The following is a 10,675-nucleotide window of genomic DNA, read 5'->3' as shown; positions in this document are numbered from 1 at the left end:
TTTCACCACCTCCATCATCTTTTTCACAGATAACTACAGGCTTGGGTTTGAGTCTTGACATCGCCATCCACCAGCTGTTCTTGGGTGGGCTGCCTCATGATCTGAGCTGGAGTTCTCCAACCTATTCAGGGAACATAATACCTTGCAGACTACTGGGAGGGTTAACATGGGCATGTATGAAACACCTGATTAGATGGCCAGTACACGGTGCACAGCAGATACTCAATAATTTAAGTGCGACACTTTGCCAAGAAATAAGACTGAAGCACTCTACATTTAACAGATTGGACCCCTTGGAAACTGTGCCACCCAAAGCCAGCTTTCTCCTCCTTTATTTTGTGATACGGAAAACTGTGTCATGTCCTGAGAGTTATTCCTGCATCCCCAGCTGGACTTGTTCCTGCCCACAGCTCTCTCATCCTGTCCGGCATTGCTGCAGGGTGTCTCAAGGCTGAGATTCCACATGTGTGTCTTCACCCTCTGTTCACAGGCTACACACCCAGTAAGGGAAAGTGAGGCAGACACCCTCTGTTCACAGGCTGCACACCCAGTAAGGGAAAGTGAGGCAGACAGTCTGTGAACCTGGGGATGCCACCAAAACCAGGTAACAGACCAAGTCACCCTTCAGACAGGCAGTAAAGAGTTGGCTCTACGGTGTGCCTTTCCTGCTGTGGGGCGCAAATCCCGTGACCTTTGGAAATACCTAACTTTGCAAATTCAAATGTAATAGATAATTTCCCTCTAAAATGCAATAAAGTATGACTGAAAATGTAACCGGCCTCCTCGCATCATTAATGCTATTATGCAAAAGGAATTAGGAAATTTACAAAGCTCTGAAAATACAGTCCAACCAGAGCACTTGCCAGAGGTGTTCACAATTCACTATTGCTTGTTTGTGTGCACATCTTGCCATGAGACCACCCAAGCCATACGCTGGAATCACGGCCCATCTTAGGAGCTCATTGTTCAGCTTTTCTGGATGCTCTTCATTCTGTCTAAACTGGAATATTACTCTAAGTTTATGGTAGAAAAATGTGATTATTTTATAATAATGAGCTCAATCGTCTAATAGTTGTCCAGTGGCTTCATGGCCCCGGGAACGGCACAGGGACGGGGTGCAGGAGAAGCACTGCCGCTGTCACACCTCCCATGCAGGTGGGCTTCACGGTTCTCCAGGAACCTCTTCTCTCCCAGACTTTTGGGAAAAAACACCTTCTGGGCTCATGTAGGGCCCTGCACTTTCACTCTGGGGGCACTGACAAATACAAACAGAATTCAGGTGAGTGATACAAAGGAACCAGATAAAGCGTTTGGTGGGGAGAGAGGTGTGGAGGCTCCTTTGGTTTGAAAGATCAAGACTCAGTCTCACGTCTCTAAAGAGGAGAGATTTTACCTGAGAAGTAAACACTGGGAGCGCCAGGTATGGGAGGTCTGTGGCAAGGGCTGGGGGCAGGGGAAGCTGGGGCCAGAGGCGGCCAGAGGACGTCTGGTGCGTTTCAGGGAGGTTGAAGGGGTAAGGCCAGGATGAGTGGGACCTGGGCAGAGGGGAGGGGTGAGGGAGACCAGAACCGGGCAGGGCCCAGGCTCTGCTTGGGTGTTCATGGGCTCTGTTGTCTGCAGAGCCTTAGGAAGCCAAGTAGGGCCTTCAGTAGGCATAAGGTGATGAGGTTCATGCCGTTGGATCCCACGGGTGCCCCGGGGAAGGGATGGTCGGGAAGTCTGAGAGGAAGCAGGAGAGCTTTAGGAGCACATGGATGCCATCCAGAATGGAGATGGCTGTGGCTTGGAAGGAAAAGAAATCACACAGCTCCGAGTCAGGATACATTTGGAGGTCCAGTCCACTGAGTTTGCTGGCGGGAAGATATGCACCAGAAAAGAAAGAGGACATCCAGGACAATTTTTTCTGCCCCTCCCCGCCCAGCCAATCCATACCTTGTCCAGAAGTAGGAAGCTTCATTTTATGGTCAGGATTCTTGGGGCTCAGGTGGGTTAAGTAATTGGTCAAAGTCTTGCACAAATCCTGCGAGTACAGAGGTAGAAAATGAATCCAGGTCTTCGATTCCGAAACATAAGCTGTTTCGCTGTGTCACTTCTCCTCTTCATTTTCATGCCAGTTCCAAGAATTAACACTGCAGTTAGCTTTCTGTTTCATTTCCCAAGATACTATGTAACAACGAAGAAACCTTAAGAAAAGAATAGGAATGTCTAACATGGATGCAGGGCCAGCCTGATTCTCTGTCAAAGCCACTACTTCCTACACTCTGGGTTCCAATACAAAGAATGCACATTTATGCAGCAGGAATGGGCCAAGGACCACACGTTGCACAGCTCTGGGAAGCAGAGTAGAAAGCTGCGCCAGGCCTATCTGGTCTGTCTTAATGGAAAAGGTCGTAGATCCCATTCGGCTTGGAGATTCTGATGAACCTCCCTTTCTTTGGGTTGGATTTAAAATGTAATACTTTCCCCCCAGTTGTAAGTTGAAGACTAAAAGATGGGAAGATTTTTACAAGCTACACTTCTTCCCACCCTTACTTCCCCTGGAGTTTCCATCACTAATCATCCGACTGCTCCATTAACCCCCCGAAACCCAAAGTCTATTAGTAGTGGAATATTGAGCTGAAGAGCAGACTGCTGTAGAAGTTATCAGTTCTCTCTGATCACAGTGTCCAGACAGTCCCTCTTCACCAGGCATCTGCTCCTGTGGATACGGCATTTCAGATCTACCATGTGGCAATTCCAGACAACTCACTCGTTTATGCTGATCAGTGCAAATTTTATTTTAGCCTCCAAACAGTTTTCTTCCCCAGTCTGTTAAAAGAAACAAAACCAGAACACCTGTCTCTCTCTCTAGTTATAGATAGGAACACTTACCCATATCATGGCATCAGTATTTCACCGAAGCCCTGGAGAGCGTCAGGCACCGTGTTAGGAACTGAATACAAAAATAAGGTGTAAACCAGTCCCTCAAGGAATCTATGGAACTGGTGAGATTAGCTAACTGTGCACCTGGAGGGAATATACTTAGAACTAACTGCGAATTCTGCAGAAATGCTAAGGGGTTCCCAGTCTCGTTTCTATGAGGCCTGTTAATTGCTGAGTTGTTTTGTCTCTGGTCTATGGAACCCTGATAGTATGCCCTAGGTCTTTAATTTCTTCATCTCTACAGAATAATCTCAATGGAGTCATTGCATATATTTATTCATACTTCTCAATGTGGAAGTGAACTCTCTGTGGTGTAAAAACGTATCCAGGAAGCACCTGACAAGCTGGAATCCTCAATAACCTGGCATTGCTATAGGTGCTATAGGAACAATCTTCTTTTTTTTTTTTTTCTTTTTTTTGAAACGGGGTCTTGCTCTGTCATCCAGACTGGGGCGATCTTGGCTCACTTCAACCTCTGCCTCCTGGGATCAAGTGATTCTCTGGTCACAGCCTCCTGAGTAGCTGGGATTACAGACGGGCGCCACCATGCCCAGCTAATTTTTGTATTTTTAGTAGAGACCGAGTTTCGCCATGTTGCTCAGGCTACTCTCGAACTCCTGGCCTCAGGTAATCGGCCCGCCTCAGCCTCCCAAAGTGCTGGGATTACAGGTGTGAGCCACCATGCCCGGCTGGAACAATCTTGATATTAGGGTGAACAAGTGATTTCATAGCTTTCTCCGAGGGAGGAAACACTGGGAGCATCCACCTGAGAATCAACACTGTGGATCATTTTGGGGAGTTAATAGTTTTGAGATGTGTCCCAAGATAATTGTTAGCTTGAATCACCACGCGGATGGAACCATGCTGATCCTAAGAGCCAGGTAATGACCAAAGGGTGTCATTCGGTGAAATCCCCAGGTGGAAGATCCTTCCACTTCCGATGATAGAATTCTATTCCTCTGCCTGTAGTTTGGGGAAACAACACTTTACAAATAGAGGACAAGATACATTTTGCCAAGAACAACCATATGGATTTAACTGCTGCTAACAACCGTTAGGAAGGAACATCAATAAAAAGCAAGTCTATGGAAGGACTCCTTCCCCAAACGGTACTTGCTACAGAACGCAGGCCCCAGCAGGCCCGGTCCATCCTCCACATTCTTTCCTCTCTGACTTATTTTTACTTTCTGTTTGAATTGGCTTGGTTTTATTTTGCCCTAAACTGTCTCTGTAGTCATCCCCCGACAGAGTTTCGAGAGTGAAAGTCCGATCCGCCCACGCTTCACAGAACTCAACGCGGAGCCTTCTCAGGAGTCACTTGACGTCAAGGCTGACTTTTAAATTTGCCAAAAAGGCATTCTTTGGGGGAACGGTCGGCACCATCACTTTCCCTCTTTAGAGAACTGCTACTGGCTGCTGGAATGCAAAACCCACAAACTGCATTTCTAAACTTAATTCGATACATAGATGGGGGGAGGGGCTTCAGGCTTTGATGCGATTGTTTTTAACCAACATGTTTTAATATATCATTTATATTTTATTTTTTTCTTCCCCTAATTTTTGAACTTTTTGTTTGTTTGTTTTACAGGCCAAGCCTACTGCTGTTAGAAAACATATTTAGAAATCTCTTGGATCTTCCCTGCCTGAACATCATATATTTAGTTACCTTGTGTGTTTAGATGAAGAGTGCTTCAGATCTCAACAAAAAAGTATTTTATTTGAAAGCTTGTTTTCTGCTTATTTACACTATTAATTTAGAGTCCAGGGGAATCTCTAAATTTGCCTCTAGAAACCATATAATCACCTAATAATACCTTTCCTGACTCTACTTTCTGACACAAGTGACTTTTGAAACCCTTCCATCTTCCCTTTCTATTTCATGTACTGCACTCCACTCTTTTTTCCTTACTTTTTTTTACAGTCCGTCACAGAGTATTTGTTTACCAAATGTTACTTTTCTTGGATCCAATCTATTTTTGAAGAGTGCAAAAGCAAACAACTGTTTGAAGATGTCAAGCTTCATTTTATTTATGCATGAATAATACAAATAACTTGAAAATGACCTAGTCTGTTTTCTCAGATTTATATAGAAAAACTGCTTCCGGCCAATGTTTATGCCAATTTGTTCATGCCAAGTTTCCAGTTTCGGTGCCAACTGGTTTTTACAGCCAAGTTGTAAACCTTCGGTAAACATGGCTTATAATGAAAAGTGCAACACAGCCTGAACCCTGGCACCAGGGGACGGATGTAAATTTATTCTAAGAACAAAATTCTAACAGGAACAGGAGGGGAGCTAGGCTGGCTACAAAGTGTTCCCACCATAATACGGAAAGTATACAGATGATGATAGATTTGATTACTAAGAGCCCATTAGGCCCACTTAGGCACTTTATGTATTTCCTTTGCTCTGGATGCTGAGTCGTTTCATGCTCAATTTGAAGTGACTGGCTCATTGTCTCAGGGTGGTTCTAGAACTTTGCCTTCAGGTGGGGCTGGGGAGGGAGCCCTGGCCTTTCAAGACAGGTGGAGGTGATATGTTTGGGCTCTGTGTCCCCACCCAAATCTCATGTTGAAATGTAATCCCCAATGCTGGAGGTGGGCCTGGTGGGAGGTGACAGGACCATGGGGTGGCTTCTTACGGTCTAACACCACCCGCTGGGTGCTGTCGTCCCTGTTGTGAGTTCTTGTGGAGGTGGCTTCTCGTGGTTTAACACCATCCCCCTTGGTGCTGTCGTCCCTGTCGTGAGTTCTTGTGAGATCTGGTTGTTTAAAAATGTGTGGTACCTCCCCCGTTGCTCTCTCTTCCTCCTACTCCAACCATGTAAGATGTGCCAGCCTCTCCTTCGCCTTCTGCTGAGATTGTAAGTTTCCTGAGGCCTCTGTAGAAGCAGAAGCCGCTATGCTTCCTGCACAGCCTGTGGAACTGTGAGCCAATAAAACCTTTTTCTTTGTAAGTTACCCAGTCCCAGGTATTTTTTTATATCAATACGAGAATGAACTAATACAGTGGGTATGTTCATCTGCATTCATCAAGGTACAGAAAAAGGAATCATGTTTTATTTTAACATCAGTTCAAAAATGTCCATCCATGTCAACTTCTTCTCTCCTAATACATTGCATCCAGTATGTCCTTTGCAAAACCTAAAAAAATTATATCCCTCCCATTTATCACCGTCCACAGCTTCCCATTTTCTTCAAGTAAGCCCCACACTTCTTCCTGGACCCTCAAGATCCCCCCCTGCACCTCCAAGAAGGCAGGGGTGAAGCTTTCTGTCTATAAACTCATCTCTCCCTCTCTCTCTCTCCACTCCCCAACTAAGCTCTCAAGGGACACTGACATCCTTTCTGTTTCTGGAGCACCCCAAGCTAATACTGTCTCAGGGTTTCTAGAGGCCCCCTCTGCAGGAAAACCCTTTCTTATCTCCCACTTGGATGGCTCCTTCTCTCTGCCCACATCTCACTCAGACTCTGAGAAACATACCCCCAAATATTGCATCGAAAACAGCTCCCACCCATCCCCTTCATCCCCATCTATCATGTTGTTGGTTTTTCTTCATAATGTATTTGAAATTGTTCATTTACTTATTAACTTACTTACTGATTAGAATGCAAATGAGATTCAAATGTCAATTTACAAGTGCTTGGATGCATTTTTACCATTTTTCAGCCATATTCCTAGGACTGAGGTACACAGAGATTACTCAATACTAACTTGTTAAATGAAATCAATGCTTATTAAACCTATGTCTCCTGTTTACAGGGCAGAATGCCCAGTGTTACAGGTGCAGTGATGGATGAGCCCTAGTCCAAGAGCTCACGGAAGGGCTGTGTGGGCTACACACTCATGTGTGCAGTCACAGAGAGCTTGTGTTGGCGTTGCCACAAACCCTCCAGGGCCACGGGGACCCAGGCCCGGACTCCTGGGGGAACTTCTCTGCAGGCACTAAAGGGTGAGTGGGTGTCCAGCAGGGAGACAGGGAAGAGGGTGACCCATGCCATACTCATGGTGCTTGTGGCCAACATGGTCATGGTTATGTACACACGGGACCTGCCATCCTGGGCAGCTTTCATGGGGTTGCTGTGGTGAGAGTGAGGCCCTGATTCAGTGTCTTGTTGTGTCTAGGTAGAACTTACTTTTGAGAAGGGAGCCAGAAGTTTCCTTTTGCATAAAAAGTGAGACAGTCCAGGCTGGTAGGGAGGTGGGAGAATGTCACGGCTTTGAGGGACCTTCATCATCAGAAGAAAACTTTAAAAGTACTCACTTTTATCAGTAGGATGAAGTCCAGGGCTTCCTGTGTGGTGGATTTCCTTGGATAGTCCTGACTAAGTCAGAGCCAAAGGATTTAGAGGTATCCAGGTATCAAAAGAAAGCCAATTTCAGTTCAGGCCTTGCTGAGCCTCCTTGCTGTCCTGAATCTAGGAACCCCATTTCCACACCACCGGTCATGATCTGAATGTTTGTGTTCCTCCAAAATGCATAGGTCAAAATCCTCACTTCCAAGGTGATGGTATCAGGAGGTCAGGCCTTGGGAGGTGATGAGGTCATGAGGGTGGGGCCCTCACAAATGGAATTGGTGCCCTTATAAGAGGGACCCATGAGAGCTCCCTCACCCCTTCCTCCCTGTGAGGACACCACGGGAAGGCAGGGCTGTCTATGATGCAGAAAGCAGATCCTTGCCAGACACTTTGATCTCCAACTTCCAGGCTCCAGAGTGGCAAGAAATAAATGTGTGTTGTTTAAGCTGAGATGCGCAGTCTATAGTATTTTGTTCCAGCAGCCCACATGGCTAAGACACCAGCCTACCAGTCCTTGATGTCACAGCGTCACAGCACAGACTATGGCCTATACAGGCTCACTTACTGAGGCAGTCTTAAGAAAGAACTAACATGGTAGGTAGAAGCAAGCCCCTTTCATCATGGACAGATATCTGCGCCCTGTTATGTGTTTGCAGGTTCGGAGTCTGTATGCCATAGTGACAGACTCTGGAAGACACATACCTGGAAATGATTTAGGGAAGAACCAAGGGGAACTGGGGACTGGGCAGAACTGGTGAACTAACCAGGAGAAATGATGTGCGAGGCCCCCTAAATCAAGAGCTTCCCCCACTGCAGGGCTGCAGATGCATAGGGCTCTGCACTCCCAACAGGGGCCCCTTTTCCCATCTGTCCAATCAGGAGGTCTGTAAGGCAGCTTTGTTTTCCTGTTTTTGTTTTTATTTGTGGAGATGGGGTCACTAGGCTGTCTCCTGGGTTCAAGCGATCCTCCAGCCTTTCAAAGTGTTGTGATGACAGGTGTGGGCTCTTTTGATCCCTCTCTCTCTCTGCATCTCTGAATTTGTTTAGGGATGTATCTCAACTGTACAGAGAATTTCATAGGAGCCCTAATATCTTGTCCATTGACAGCAAGTGTCCATGTACAGAACAAAATATTCTGTCAAACCACTCAGGATGATCTACAAACAAAATTTAATCGTTTCATCACTGTTCTCCAACCTTCCAACAAAACACAAAACCTGTTTCTTAAACATATAACTGTGGAAAATATTAGAGAACGCGCTGTCCTGTTTTTGTGCTGACACAAAAATTGTCCTTGTTGGCTGGTGTGGTGGCTCACGTCTGTAATCCCAGCACTTTGGGAGGACGAGGCAGGAGGATCACCTGAGGCTGGGAGTTCAAGACCAGCCTGACCAATATGGTGAAACCCCATTTCTACTAAAAATGCAAAAATAAACCAGATGTGGTGGTTCATGCCTGTAGTTCCAGCTACTCAGGAGGCTGAGGCAGGAGAATCACTTTAGCCCAGAAGGCAGAGGCTACAGTGAGCTGAGATTACACCATTGCACTCTAGCCTGGGTGACTGAGCGAGACTGCATCTGAAAAAAAAAAATTGTTCTTTTTGTGATATATATATATATACACACACACACACATACACACCATGAAATATTATTCAGCTTTAAAAAGGAAGATGATCTTGCCCATTTGTGACAGTGTGGATGAACCTGGAGGGCATTATGTTAGGTGAAATAAGCCAGGTGCAGAGAGACAAACACCGCATGATCTCATTTACATGTGGAGTCTAGAAATGTTGACTCACAAAAGCAGAGAATAGAACAGAGGTTGCCAGGGTCCAGCGGATGGGCAGATGGGGAGCTGTTGATCAAAGGGCATAAACTTTCTATTATAAAAGGAATGAATTCTAGAGAACCAAGGTTCGGCGTGGTGACTATAGTTTACAATAAGGTCTTGTATACTTGGGATTTGCTGAGAAAGTAGATTTTAAGTGTTGTCACGACACACACACACACACAAACGGAAGGTGGTGGATGTGTTAATTAGCTTGATTGTGGTAATCATTTTACAATGTATATGTATCACAAAACATCACATTCTACACCTTGAATATATACTATTTTTTATTTGTCAATTAATCCTCAGCTAAGCTGAAAAACATTAAAAAATAAAATAAATAAAAACAACTTCTTGAAATCCCAGGGGAAGAGGAAGAACGCTAGGATGTCCCATGGCAGCACGGCTCCGAGAAAGCATGGCTAAAAGATGCTGCTGTTCCTCCGCCAAGGAGACTTCCGTCGTTCGTTTGTTCAACCAGGGATAAGTTCTCTGTTTCTCAAAGAGCGATTCTCCTCCCTCAGTCCCAGTCCGCTAAGACATCAGGGGAGCTAATGTGCGCTTCCAAGAACAAGGAGACAACAAAGGGAGCTGAGAGTCCGCAGCAGCAGCAAAACAGATGCTGCTTCACACGCCCTTTGCTAAGAGTCCTGGAGTCTGAAGTCTCCACGGCTGATTTAAAAGCAAGTTCCTGAGGAAGGAGCCAGAAAGTTCTCTGAAACCAGTAGTGGAAGCTACTCTCTGATAAAGCAAAATGTTACCATGCTTCTGGAAAGATTCCATACATCAAATACACATTGAATAAAAAGGACAATTGGATTAACTGAGGCTGACTTCTTTTCTCAAATTGACTTTGAAAAGGAATTCAGAGCAATAAAAAGGCCGCACCCTGACTTGAAAGCTTTAGCTGCTCAAGAGAGAATTCACAAGGCATTTGCAAGGGGCTGCTGTGATCAACATGTTTGTAAAAATAGAATGAAGGACAGTCTATAAATTTCAAATGACAAATGAGAAGAAAAGCACACAAAGGAGAAAATGATCAATTCAAGGCCCAAATGCCCATGTCGTGTAAAACGTAAAGTATTGAACACACACGCAGTTGGCCTGTGTTGAACGTGTGTGACATGGCTGCGTGCAGTGGTTCACACCTGTAATCCCAGCACTGTGGGAGCCTGAGGTGGGCAGATCACTTGAGCTCAGGAGTTCGAGACCAGCCTGATCAACATGGTGAAACCATGTTTTACTAAAATACAAAATAAAGCTGGTGTGGTGGCGTGCACCTGTAACCCCAGCTACTCAGGAGGTTGAGGGATGAGAATTGCTTGAACCTGAAAGGTGTAGGTTGCAGTGAGCTGAGACCTTGCCACCACACTCCAGCCTGGGCGACAGAGCAAGACTCTGTGGAAAGAAAGAAGGAAGGAAGGAAGGAAGGAAGGAAGGAAGGAAGGAAGGAAGGGAAGAGAGGAGATGAGGGAGGTAGGGAGGGCGCAGAGAGAGGGAGGGGAGGAGGGAGGAGCAGAGGAGAGGGGAGGGGAGAGGAGAAGGAAGATAAGTGATAGGCCTCCTCTGCCCTTGTTTCTAGAGCTGCCTGCTACTGCCTCTTCATGCTTTGCCTGAGGCCAGA

At 45.8% G+C, this 10,675-nt stretch overlaps 2 long non-coding RNA genes across 2 annotated transcripts; both read left to right on the top strand.

Annotated features, from left to right (window-relative positions):
- The first annotated feature begins 3,353 nt into the window (after positions 1-3,353).
- LOC108513724 (uncharacterized) lies at positions 3,354-4,646 on the top strand. Its single transcript, XR_001881005.1, has 2 exons — positions 3,354-3,803; positions 4,511-4,646. It is a non-coding gene; the product is annotated as an uncharacterized LOC108513724 (long non-coding RNA).
- Positions 4,647-5,417: 771 nt separating this feature from the next.
- On the top strand, positions 5,418-9,770 carry LOC108513726 (uncharacterized). Its single transcript, XR_001881007.1, has 3 exons — positions 5,418-5,451; positions 6,683-6,872; positions 9,418-9,770. It is a non-coding gene; the product is annotated as an uncharacterized LOC108513726 (long non-coding RNA).
- Positions 9,771-10,675: the final 905 nt, after the last annotated feature.

The sequence above is a fragment of the Rhinopithecus bieti genome, unplaced genomic scaffold (genome assembly GCF_001698545.2).
Source record: "Rhinopithecus bieti isolate Rb0 unplaced genomic scaffold, ASM169854v2 scaffold_33140, whole genome shotgun sequence".
NCBI classification, from domain to species: domain Eukaryota; kingdom Metazoa; phylum Chordata; class Mammalia; order Primates; family Cercopithecidae; genus Rhinopithecus; species Rhinopithecus bieti.
The sequence above is the reverse complement of the archived record's forward strand: the minus strand, read 5'-3'. Positions and strand labels throughout refer to the sequence as shown.